Genomic DNA, 12,523 nt, shown 5'->3' on the forward strand with positions numbered 1-12,523 from the left:
AGAGAAGCAGCTTTAGTTGGTAGATTTTTGAATACACTATTGAAAATATATTGCACAAGGTGAAGCTGTGTGTGTGTGTGTGTGTGTGTGTGTGTGTGTAAAACACCATGTGTCATTGCAAGTAGACATATTTAAGATGCATTGCTATCTATAGTTCTTAAGCTCTACTTTTAATGTCTAGTATTTCTAGATGCGCCTATACATTTAATGGGTTGCGTTGTGCCTCCCTAAGAAATCAAATGTACTGAAAAGTTAATCTGTTGAATCAGTTATTTTATTTATTAATTTAATTTATATCCCGCCTTTATTATTTTTACAACTAACTGTTCTGGCCAAGGCTTCCTGAGACAGTAACAACCACACCCTGTTCCCAAAAACCTTTTTTTTAATTATTTCAATGGCTGTGAATTATATGCATTCACAGTTCATAATGAGTCCCAAACCATTTATGAATAGTTCAACAGAAATCTGCCACAGTCTTTTGAAATAAGGCTGATAAGCAGCCACCTATATCTCCCTTGAAATGCTGCCAACTACTAAATTGCCAATTAGCTCTACAAGGCCAAACCGAGCACAAAGTCAACACAGAGCTTCAGATTTTAAACCAACCAGAACGAACAAAGTTGCTTCCTGCAAAGGCTCATGTCCCTTTGCTCTTCCTTTATGTCTTATGGGAGGGGCCAATCATCTCCAAGCCTTACTCCTGAGTTGTCCCTTTTGTTTTAACTGTTCTTGCCTTCTGGCAGCTCTGCGCAAGTGCGCACTGGGAACAGGCTCCACCTGTTCTTCTGCCTCGCTGATGTCAGATTCTGGAGGTTCCGGAGACAGCACATAACTCTCAGATGGCCCTGTTGGACGTAGATCCCTCGTCCGAGCCTTCCCTAGACTCCAGAACTAGCCCATGTTCCTCCCCACTGTCTGACTCTGCTGCCAGCTCTGCAGGCCGCCGGTGGACCACAACACTAACACAAGGCAGCAAAAATATCCAACATACCTTCCTCCTATTTTTCCCACAACAACAACCCTGTGAGGTGAGTTGGGCTGAGACACAGTGATGGCCTAAGGTCACCTAATTTTGGCTTTGGTGGCCAAAGCAACACTTGAACTCATAGTCTTTTGCTTTATAGTCTGATGCTCTCAATGTCACAGTTGCACGTGAAAAGCTGAATTGGAAAATGATAGGACACCCTGAGAATTTAGCCAGCTTATATGACTATGCAAAAATAAGGAAATTTCACCTTGTTGCAGCTTTCCCATAAGCCAATGTCACTCAGATAACATCAGTCTTCATGCAACACCAAACATATGAGTTGTGGATGTCTTTGTCTATTTTATGAAGATTGTACAGTGAAAAAAGGATACGCTATGGAGGACAAGTCTTATCAGTTGTTACCTCCAGTCTCTTTAAATATCAGTTGTAATGATGGAAGAACTGGTAGAACTTCGCCTCCTCCTTGTGAACATCTCCAAAGCATCTAGCTGGCTAATGTGAGATACAACCTGGTGATCTAAGATAAACCTTCAGGGCTAAGAACAGTAGGACTATTCTTCTCTCTTAATGTTATTTAAGTGACATCGTTTGGAGTAAGGCTTTTCAGGAGAGTTCATTTGTTGAATGCTCCTTATACATGAATACTGGAATAGGATACTAGTCAAAAATTGAAGACTGTTCATAAGTCACATTACAGACTATCATGTCAAATATCCTGTATCTTACAATAGCCAATTATATTCTTCTTGTGTTTGCTCTTTTCTTTGCCTCTGCTTCTAGCTTTAGATTTAATGATGAAACTTTGGTTTGGTTCCTACATTAATTTTGTAAATTAATTTGGAGCTTTTGGAGGCAGAGAGAGTAAAAAAAAAAGATGTTTATTTGTAAAATAAACATCAGGAGGAGGGTTAGCATCAGGAGGGTCTGTCCTTCTGTCCTTCTACACGTAACACTGGTTTTTTAGGAGTTTATGGGATCAAGGCTACTTTTTCTCCGCATACCCTTGATCAACATTTCTACGGTCATCAAGCACCACATCTATGCTCAATTATGTTGGTATGTTTTTCGTGGTCTACAAAATGCACTATATAAACAAGATATACAGTTCCTTTATAAGAGAAATGGATGCCACTCCCATCCTGAAGGAAGGGATCTCCTGATTATTCTTTCATTATTCTTTGTGAATTACATTTCATGAGATGTCTGATGACTAGTGAGACAAAATAATTCCATTTCTTATCCAGTGAAGTACTAAAGCCTAGGCTGCTATATTTGTCATAATCTTTGTTACATTTGTGAATGATTTAATAGGCCTAGATTCTTTTTCATTTCCTAAGAGCTGTGTGCTATTAAATTGAGGCAATATTTAGCAATTGGTGTTGTCTCAAAAGGGTTATTACTCAAAGACATGCATCTTGTTTTATAAATGTCTTTGGTGCATGAAGTATTTAAGCACTGAGAGACTTCTGTGAGAAAAACCTTTATACAAGGATATTTAAGATTATAGTACATTTCCATTAATAGCATTCATATGTAAGTTCCTGCCTCAGCATTATCCAGGTAACTCAAGAGAATGGTCCAGTCAGTATTTATTAGTGCCAACTCTACTGACTGTGGAGAAATTAATATCCCTTGTGTCCCAGTAATTCACCCAGGATAAAAACACCTGGGAGTAGTTCAGCAGGAGATTCAAATTTTAAGAAATTCAACTGTGGCCTTCTATATATATTATACTTAATGAATAGCTCAAAAATGGTAAATATGGCAGGAAGCAAAAGATCAGAATCAATAAATGGCCCAATTCTGTCTTCTTTCGACAGAAAGTGGGTGTGATTTGATTCAATCCAACATAGAAGAGTTATGAGAAAGCCATCTGATTTCCAGTGTTTTCGTACATCAGAGAAGAAGGTAGAAGTGGTTTCAGTCTTCATTTCAAGACTTAATTCTTGATCAAGTTCAGAGAGGCTGGCAAACTCATGAAAACAATTCCTAAAAAAGATCTTTATTGCTAGTAGGGTAGTGTAACATGCTTTAAAAAACCCTCAGATCAAAAATGTTTAAAAATATGTCTGCCAAATGTTGGAAATGTAATCAAATACCGGGCACATATTATCACATATGGTGGGTGTGTCCAAAAGCAAAAAAAAATTGGACAAAAGTGCATATGTGGTTAGAAAAAATATTAAGGCAGCATTATAAGCCAGAACTTTTTTTATTAGGCATAATACCAGAAAAATATGATAAAGGGAATATATATTTAATATTATACATTTTGACAGCAGCAAGAATTGTATTTGCACGATACTGGAAAAATGAGGAAACACCTACAGAAGAAGATATAATTTAAAAAAATTAGACTGTGCAGAAATGGATAGACTAACACTGGAGATAAAAGAAAAAGACACAAAATATTTTTGAACTTGGGATTTGTTTTATCAATGATTGAATAATAGAGGTAGAAATTAGGAACTGAAAAAGTATTATTATGTAAGGAAATTGTCCCAGACAATAAGCTGTTCACTAAACACATTGTATGTAAAGAGAAAATATATAAATACATTGAAAAAACAAAGCCACCTGTTATGAACTAAGTAAATGCATTTAATAAAGCTTGACAACCTTACTAGAAAAGCAGGCTCGTAATCCTGCACTTCTGATTGGCCCATAAATAGCGAATCATGATTGGTCTCTTCTGGGCAATCTGATTGGCTAATAGCGGGTCGTCTCCCATTGGGCACAGTTTAAACGCTCCAACGCAATTCATTGGTTAATGGGACAGCAGCCATCTCTATAAAAGAGCTGCTGCTGCCCAAGGGTTTTGCTCTGTTCCTGATCGTTAATAAAGAGTTGAAGTTCACCGTTCACTGCCTCGTCTCCGTTCCTTGCGCCCATGCCCAGAACTTAACACCACCCTCACATCACATCTCCAAATCAACTTAAACCACTCTCTTCTCTCTAATTGTCATCTTCCCAAGGTCATGCTTTCCCCCAAAATAGTTTCTTGTTTAGAATTATAGGTAGGACAACGTGACCTCATTTTGGAACTTCTTAACCACTAAGGGAAATCATTTTGGATTCGGCTGCACTGACAGTCTGCTCCACTGGCTTCAAACACTGATGGAAAGGGACTACCACTGATCTCCTGGCATCTTTCCTTTTCCCTTAACTTGCATTTGTGGCCTGTGAAAACAAAAAAACGTCTATAAAAGCAGAGAATTGTATTGTGATGAGAGTGCAAGACAAGACTTGGGTTTACATCCCAAGTGAGCAGTGAGGCCCATAGCCTGACCTGTAACATCCATCAACTTACACAGCTTTATCTGGTGGTTGTAGTAAGGCCAACACGTGGAAAGGAGAGCTGTTATCCATCCTATGGAAGGTGAGGTGTATTTTTTTTATAAATCTCCCAGGTCACCTGGAACAAGCTTTCAAGGACAAATGCACATTTCTTTATCAGTACCAGGAATGAAAAGGCTAGGAGAAAGATAATTTTGGAAACATATGAAAAAGGGGAGCTTAATGCTTTAAAAACTTTTCCTCACCTTAGAGCAGGGGTCCCCAACCACCGGTCCCCGGACCGGTACCGGTCCGTGGATCATTTTTTACCGGGCCGCAAAGCTTGGGTGCCGCCATCTTGTTTCGACGGTGCTTCCGGGTTTTCGGTTGCTTCTGGGTTTTCGGTTGGAAAGTGCTTCCAGGTTTTCAGTTGGAAAGCGGCGTTTGGGTGCTCACGCCTTAGTTTCGTCGAAGGGGATGGGCAGCTTCGAACAAAGAGCTGTCCCGATGGCGGTGGAGTCTCGCGTTGCTCAGGTACCGGTCCGTGGAAGAATAAATAATCGTGAAACCGTTCCCTGGTTCAAAAAAGGTTGGGGCCCACTGCCTTAGAGGAACTGTCTTGACCAGTTAGGGTGTGCAGGGTATGACCATGCAAGGCAGAATTTAGGAAAAAAAGTATCTATCCTAAACCAATAAATGGATTTCCCAGATGGCACATGAGAACATCTGCTTTCCTTTCAGACTGAGCTCATGGGTCATTCTGACCCTGTACCGCTACTACAAGGTGGTTTCTTTTTGAGCATAAAATAGGACAGCCATTCTTTGGATTGAGTTCTCCAGATTTTGGTTTTGGTTTTAAAGCAATTATGTAAATTTTTGTAATCTGAGAAGATAGTTTGAAGCCAGCAAATACCTGCAAGGTGCCACATCTGGGGACAGATGGGGAAGAAAGGGAAAAAAATCTGTCTTTAGAAAGATGTTGTGTAGTTGAGAAAATGTCCTCTGAATTAGCAATCGAGTCTTGTGCTCAATAGATTGGAGATGAGGATGAAAGATAGGACAGGAGAAGAGTTAGGGTAGAATTTATTAGGACCCTGTTTTTGAAAATGGAGTTTGATCGCTGTCCATTTCCTGGATCATCTTTTGTGAAAAATAAATATTGAATGAACTGAACAGAATGTAACCTCCCTGCTAATAAATACCCCGAGACTTGGAGAGACTAGTTTTACAACAAGATAAGGAAGGAGATTGAAGAATTGTGCAAATATGGTCAGTCTTCTTTTCTGCTTTATCATTTTGGTAGGGCAACCTAATTGGGAGAAAGCAAGTAAGACAAAAGCTTTTTCCTGCTATAAAGTGTATGTATAGTTTCTTCTTTCATGCTTCAGACAGAGGCATAGTCTAGGTCCCTAATCTCCAGACCTTCAACACAGCAAATATTGTAACAGAAGGAGGAGGAGAAGAAAGAGAAGTTACAGTAGACAAGAGCCAAGTGGCAGAGACCCAGAGATACACACTCAAAATAATAATCTTGGATCGTTCGTGGCAGGCAGCTAGTGTTGCTTACAATGTCTGAACTAAATTATGGATGCCCCATCAGAATACAGTTGCTGCTAGAAAAACAAATGTCAGGCTGGCTCATTAGTGTCTCATTTTAAGCAAAAGTAGTAAAGTAGAAGAAACAAGTGCTTGTTGAGAAGTTTCAACTATTGCTCAGTTTTCGGCCACTTTTTACCTTTTCATTGAGGCCCATGCAAGCACTACAGGTAGTCCTTGATTTACAACCATACATTTAGTGACTGTTCGAAGTTTCAACGGCATTGAAAAAAAGTAACTTAAGGTCATTTTTCACACCTACGTCCATTGCAGCATCCCTGCGGTTACAGGCTGAGTCAATCTTCAGCCCTGTCAGGATCAACTCCAGGCTGTGGACAGAGTTAGCCTGCAATACAACATTTTTAACCACTGCATCACCAGGGCTCCTGAACACAGATAATCCTCAATTTAGAACCATTCATTGAGTGACTGATCAAAATTACAATAGCATTGAAAAAAGTGACATGCATTTTTCACACTTACGACAGTTCCAATATCCCCATGGGTCACATAATCAAAATTCAGGCACTTGGCGTGTATTTATGACGGATGCACTGTCTTGGGATTGTGTGATCACCATCGGTGACCTTCCAACAAGCAAAGTCAATGGGGGAAGCCGGATTCATTTAACCACCACATGATCCACTTAACAACTGCAGTGATTCACTTAGCAACAGCGGCAATAAAAGGAGGATAAAATCGGCTAAACTCACGTTTTGCACCTGCCTCGCTTAGCCGCCAAAACTTTGGGCTCTCAATGTAAGTTGAAGACCATCGGGAGACACAGAATTCTCAAAACCGATTTTTTAACAAGGAAATCAGGCTTCGAAGACTGATATGGAATAATACACATTGACATACTTTTTAAAGAACTTGGCAATCTGTTGGTGATTACCTGTGTTTTGAACCTCAGCGTCAGGCTTCTGATATATATTTCAGGGCTTCCTGAGCCACCGTATAATTTGTATGCAGCAGGCAGGGATTTTGTTTGCTGTAATCTGGAGAGGAGATAAGGGTGACGTCTGGTTCACACCTGTGGTTTTAGGGATAAGAGCATAGCTGCTTTATGTATTATTCAGGACCCTCTATTGATGCCTCATGGAGTTTGGCAGTTCAGGCCCTTGATCCTTTCTTTCTGTACTTGCCTAAAGTAAACAAGAAAAACAGCAGGCGCCTCCTGGTAGACATTATAGGCTGAGCAAAAGCAGCTTCAAATGCCAACAGTCTGGCAATTAAGTTGGAAAGCTGCTTTCCTGATTATTCCGATAAGGCTCTGATTGTAGAAGGCCTGTTGGTAGAAAGTTGAAGCTAGGCGGGTGTGCAGCTTTGCACTCATTAGCCAAAGTGAAGCATCTCAGCTTACAAGAAGCTTCTGTTTACTAAATCAACCAAGTTGGTTATAAACGAAGTGTCCTGCAGACAAGCCAACTCTCTTCTCTGCAGTGTGGCATCCCTCTTGGCTAAACTAAACTAAACGAAACTTTTTTTTGAGAGGCAACTGGACTTTCTGGTTTTTCTTTGAAGGCGTTTCGCTTCTCATCCAAGAAGCTTCTGCAGCTCTTAGAAGCAAAACGTCCTCAAAAAAAAAACCAGAAAGTTCAGTTGTCTCTAGAAAAAAGCACCTTTGGGACAACCATGACCAGGATGACTGAGAATCTCCATAGACATAAAGGGAATAAGTATTGGCCACAATTCTGGATTTGAATACCATCATCAGGAGCCATGGTGGCTCAGTGGTTAGAATGCAGTATTGCAGTATTGAACTCTGCCCACAAGCCTGGAGTTCGATCCTGTCAGGCTGAAGGTTGACTAAGCCTTCCATCCATCTGAAGTCAGTAAAATGGGGACTTAGTTGTTGGGGGCAATATGCTGATATTGTAAACTGCTCACAGAGTGCTGTACAGCACTTTTGAACTCCAGCAACTGCTTCCATGGAGGGTGGTTATTCTGTGGACCAGGGAAGGCGTGGTACTGCCTGGATCCCCCACGTACCCAGATGAGGCTGCGCTCACTTACACAGCCCAATGCCTGGTAGGCCATGGCCCAGTGCTGGTCTGCAGTCTGGGGACTGGGGACCCTTGCTGTAAAACGATATGGAACAGTGTATAAGTCTAACGCGATTGCTATCATCTGAACTCACATAGATCTTTGAAATTTGATGAAACTGCAGTGATGTTATTGACATCTTGAAAGAGTTCATACAGGTTCACCAGAATCATATGATGATGAAATTGCATGGGTTTACAGCATTTTTAAAATATAGATAGATAGATAGATAGATAGATAGATAGATAGATAGATAGATAGATAGATAGATGGATGGATGGATGGATGGATGGATGGATGGATGGATGGATGGATGGATGGATGGATGGATGGATAGAGATAGAGATATATCTCTATCTATCTTATCTATCTACCTACCTCTATCTATTTGTCTGTCTGTCTGTCTATCTATCTGTCTATCTATCTATCTGAAAATTAGCCTTTCATTGCCAGGATTTAAATACACTGCTCAAAAAAATAAAGGGAACACTTAAACAACACAATGTAACTCCAAGTCAATCACACTTCTGTGAAATCAAACTGTCCACTTAGGTAGCAACACTGATTGACAATCCATTTCACATACTGTTGTGCAAATGGAATAGACAACAGGTGGAAAGCATAGGCAGTTAGCAAGACATCCCCAATAAAGGAGTGGTTCTGCAGGTGGTGACCACAGACCACTTCTCAGTTCCTATGCTTTCTGGCTGATGGCTTGGTCACTTTTAAATGCTGGCGGTGCTTTCACTCTAGTGGTAGCATGAGACGGAGTCTACAACCCACACAAGTGGCTCAGGTAGTGCAGCTCATCCAGGATGGCACATCAATGCGAGCTGTGGCAAGAAGGTTTGCTCTGTCTGTCAGCGTAGTGTCCGGAGCATGGAGGCACTACTAGGAGACAGACCAGTACATCAGGAGATGTGGAGGAGGCCGTAGGAGGGCAACGACCCAGCATCAGGACCGCTACCTCCACCTTTGTGCAAGGAGGGACAGGAGGAGCACTGCCAGAGCCCTGCAAAATGACCTCCAGCGGGCCACAAATGTGCATGTGGCTGCTCAAACGGTCAGAAACAGACTCCATGAGGGTGGTATGAGGGCCCGATGTCCACAGGTGGGGGTTGTGCTTACAGTCCAACACCGTGCAGGACGTTTGGCATTTGCCAGAGAACACCAAGATTGGCAAATTCGCCACTGGCACCCTGTGCTCTTCACAGATGAAAGCAGGTTCACACTGAGCACATGTGACAGATGTGACAGGGTCTGGAGACGCCGTGGAGAACGTTCTTCTGCCTGCAACATCCTCCAGCATGACCGGTTTGGCAGTGAGTCAGGGATGGTGTGGGGTGGCATTTCTTTAAGGGGCCACACAGCCCTCCATGTGCTCGCCAGAGGTAGCCTGATTGCCATTAGGTACCGAGATGAGATCCTCAGACCCCTTGTGAGACCATATGCTGGTGCGGTTGGCCCTGGGTTCCTCCTAATGCATGACAATGCTAGACCTCATGTGGCTGGAGTGTGTCAGCAGTTCCTGCAAGACGAAGGCATTGATGCTATGGACTGGCCTGCCCGTTCCCCAGACCTGAATCCAATTGAGCACATCTGGGACATCATGTCTTGCTCCATCCACCAACGCCATGTTGCACCACAGACTGTCCAAGAGTTGGGGGATGATTTAGTCCAGGTGTGGGAGGAGATCCCTCAGGAGACCATCCACCACCTCATCAGGAGCATGCCCAGGCATTGTAGGGAGGTCATACAGGCACGTGGAGGCCACACACACTACTGAGCCTCATTTTGACTTGTTTTAAGGACATTACATCAAAGTTGGATCAGCCTGTAGTGTTTTTTTCCACTTTAATTTTGAGTGTAACTCCAAATCCAGACCTCCATGGGTTGTTAAATTTGATTTCCATTGATAATTTTTGTGTGATTTTGTTGTCAGCACATTCAACTATGTAATGAACAAAGTATTAAATAAGAATATTTCATTCATTCAGATCTAGGATGTCTTAGTTTTGTGTTCCCTTTATTTTTTGAGCAGTGTATATTTCAAGCTTCCTGAGCCACAGCATAATTTGTATGCACTGTGAGATAGGCAACCATATAGATCAATTTAAATAAATAAAGTAAATTTCAGAGCTCTCATCCAATTGGATATTCTCTTAGGAGATTTTGATATTATTGGGATTAGAAAGAGACTTGGTGATAAGATTGGATGCATTATCATCCTGCCCTGAAATACAGTTTTCATGGTAATATTTTTATTACCTTAAATTACTGCTTTTATCATTCTGTTTGTAAATTGTTTTGAAACACTGATGTTGCAAAGGAGTATGAAAATTCATTAAAGAGTAAATAAGAGCAATTTGTTTTGAATAGTTTTCTAATACCTTTTGAAATACAGCAGGGTAGAAGGGGAGTACCATGAAAAGAAAAGAAACTGGGGATCACCCACTTGAGAATCTATGATCCCAACTGACCTGAATGTACAATTGATAAGAAACAATTATATTGGAAACATTTCTAGAAATTAGATTTTTCTGTTGGGCCATGCAGACCAGACTCTTTTGAAGTTTTAGCAAATTGGCAAAATATTTTCCAGCCCCTCTCTAGTTCATCAGTTCATGAAATGACATGACTCTGCTTGGGAATTTCATTAGTGGTATATGCTGCATAAATTAGGACCGTGCCATGGTATTTGCAGACTATTAAATTTTGCTATAATCCATAGGACACACACCTGTGAGGAAATGTCCTTGCTAAGCCATGTCATTTCATGAACTGATGAACTAGAATGTTTCACAGAAACTTCCCTACCATCCATGAAGAAGCTAGCTTTGTAAATGCCTGGATCTGTACTTGGAAAAGTTAGGAAGTTCTAGTTTAAGGGACTAATTCTCACAATTGTGACCATTGGAAAGTATTGAAATATTGATACTTTACCATAAGTAGACACAACAGAGTGGCAGGTGAAGGAGCACACTCAGACCGTGATGTGCTAAGGGCACACTAAAGAATAAGGTAAAGGTAAAGGTTCCCCTCGCACATACATACTAGTCATTTCCGACTCTAGGGGGCGCTGCTCATCTCTGTTACAAAGCTGAAGTGTCAGTGCTGTCCGAACACATCTCCGTGGTCATGTGGCTGGCATGACTAAACACCGAAGGTGCACGGAACGCTGTTACCTTCCCGCCACAGTGCTCCCTATTTTTCTACTTGCATTTTTACATGCTTTCGAACTGCTAGGTTGGCAGAAGCTGGGACAAGTAACAGGAGCTCACTCCGTTACGTGGTGCTAGGGATTTGAACCGCCGAGCTGCTGACCATTCTGATCAACAAGCTCAGCGTCTTAGCCGCTGAGCCACCACGTCCCACACTAAAGAATAGAAGACATTATTTATATGTAATTGAAACTGAATACAAATAGTAGTACATAATCATATAGTTAATAATTACATCCTCATGCGGCAGTAAACATTTACTTGGTGAGAAATTTTAGAGATTTTTTTAGGAGACATAGCCAAAGTTTTCATAGGCAATGTGTGTCTGTGAATTTAGATTGTATACATTTGTCCTACCAAAAATTAATTCATTGATTGTTTGCTTATGTGTTATCGATATGCCGTTGTGCTGAGAATTGCAGCATAAGTGACCACAATATGTCCATCTTTGCTTATTTGCTTTTCTAGGAAGATTGTGCTTCATTAGTTACAAACGACATTATTTCTCAGATTATGGAACTATTTTTGCACAGGATTTACCATAGTGCAAGATATTCCAGGAGACTTGTAGAAGAGAGAAATTCCTCAACAAAGAGAGGAAAATTTTATAACATCATATCAAACTCTTTTCTCAAACATTTGAATGTCGCACACAGATTAAACATGGCCGGTTTTGTTCTCAAAACCCTAAGTAGGGTCAGGCCTAATTAGTATTTGGGGGGTAGAACACCAGAACGCCTAATAGGTACTTGGCTGGGAGAACACCAGGAGGTCACATGGCAATGAACTAGGTTAGGGTGTTAAAAATAAAACAACAGAAGCTACTGACAAACTGCTTCTGTATTATTGTCAATCCCCCACCCCCAAATCCCTACAGGAGTTCAGCTCAGAGGAGGCATAATCTTGTGATTCATACAAGAAGATAGCTGAGTGATATGGCACGCTTTCTCTCATTAGGGCTCTCTAGCATTTTCTACCACCTGCCACTTGATGGAGATTTATTGCATGCAAGTGTATAGGCCAAAAGCAAAATGAAGGATGTTTGCCAGAAAGCTGACATTCATACAAATTTATGCATGATATTTCCACAAATGAAGAAAAGGTCTTTTAAAGTAGAAGATAATTAGCAACTCAAACAATTACGTGAGCTCAACAGTTGCAAGGTTTTTTACTTCTCCCTCTCTCCCCAAACACACACAAACACAAGATTTGATTTGTAGCTCTACTTCAGCAGTGGTAAAATCATAAATGGATGGACTACACATTGCAGAAATGAACAAATATCCGAAAAAGAAATAAACACAATGGAGAACAGGATAAGGCATCAGAGTAGGACCCAATTATAGAAGAAGGAAAATAAGTGACAATGCTGGCAACCAAGTGAACTGAGTTA

General features: G+C 41.0%; 1 protein-coding gene across 3 annotated transcripts in view; it reads left to right on the plus strand.

The window, feature by feature from the left end:
* PTPRG (protein tyrosine phosphatase receptor type G) overlaps nucleotides 1-12,523 on the plus strand; it is a 704,217-nt gene that overhangs the window by 458,464 nt on the left and 233,230 nt on the right. The window lies entirely within an intron of this gene.

Source organism: Notechis scutatus, chromosome 2 (genome assembly GCF_049901735.1).
Source record: "Notechis scutatus isolate UNSWTSFEM ecotype Mainland chromosome 2, rNotScu1.2, whole genome shotgun sequence".
Taxonomy (NCBI): domain Eukaryota; kingdom Metazoa; phylum Chordata; class Lepidosauria; order Squamata; family Elapidae; genus Notechis; species Notechis scutatus.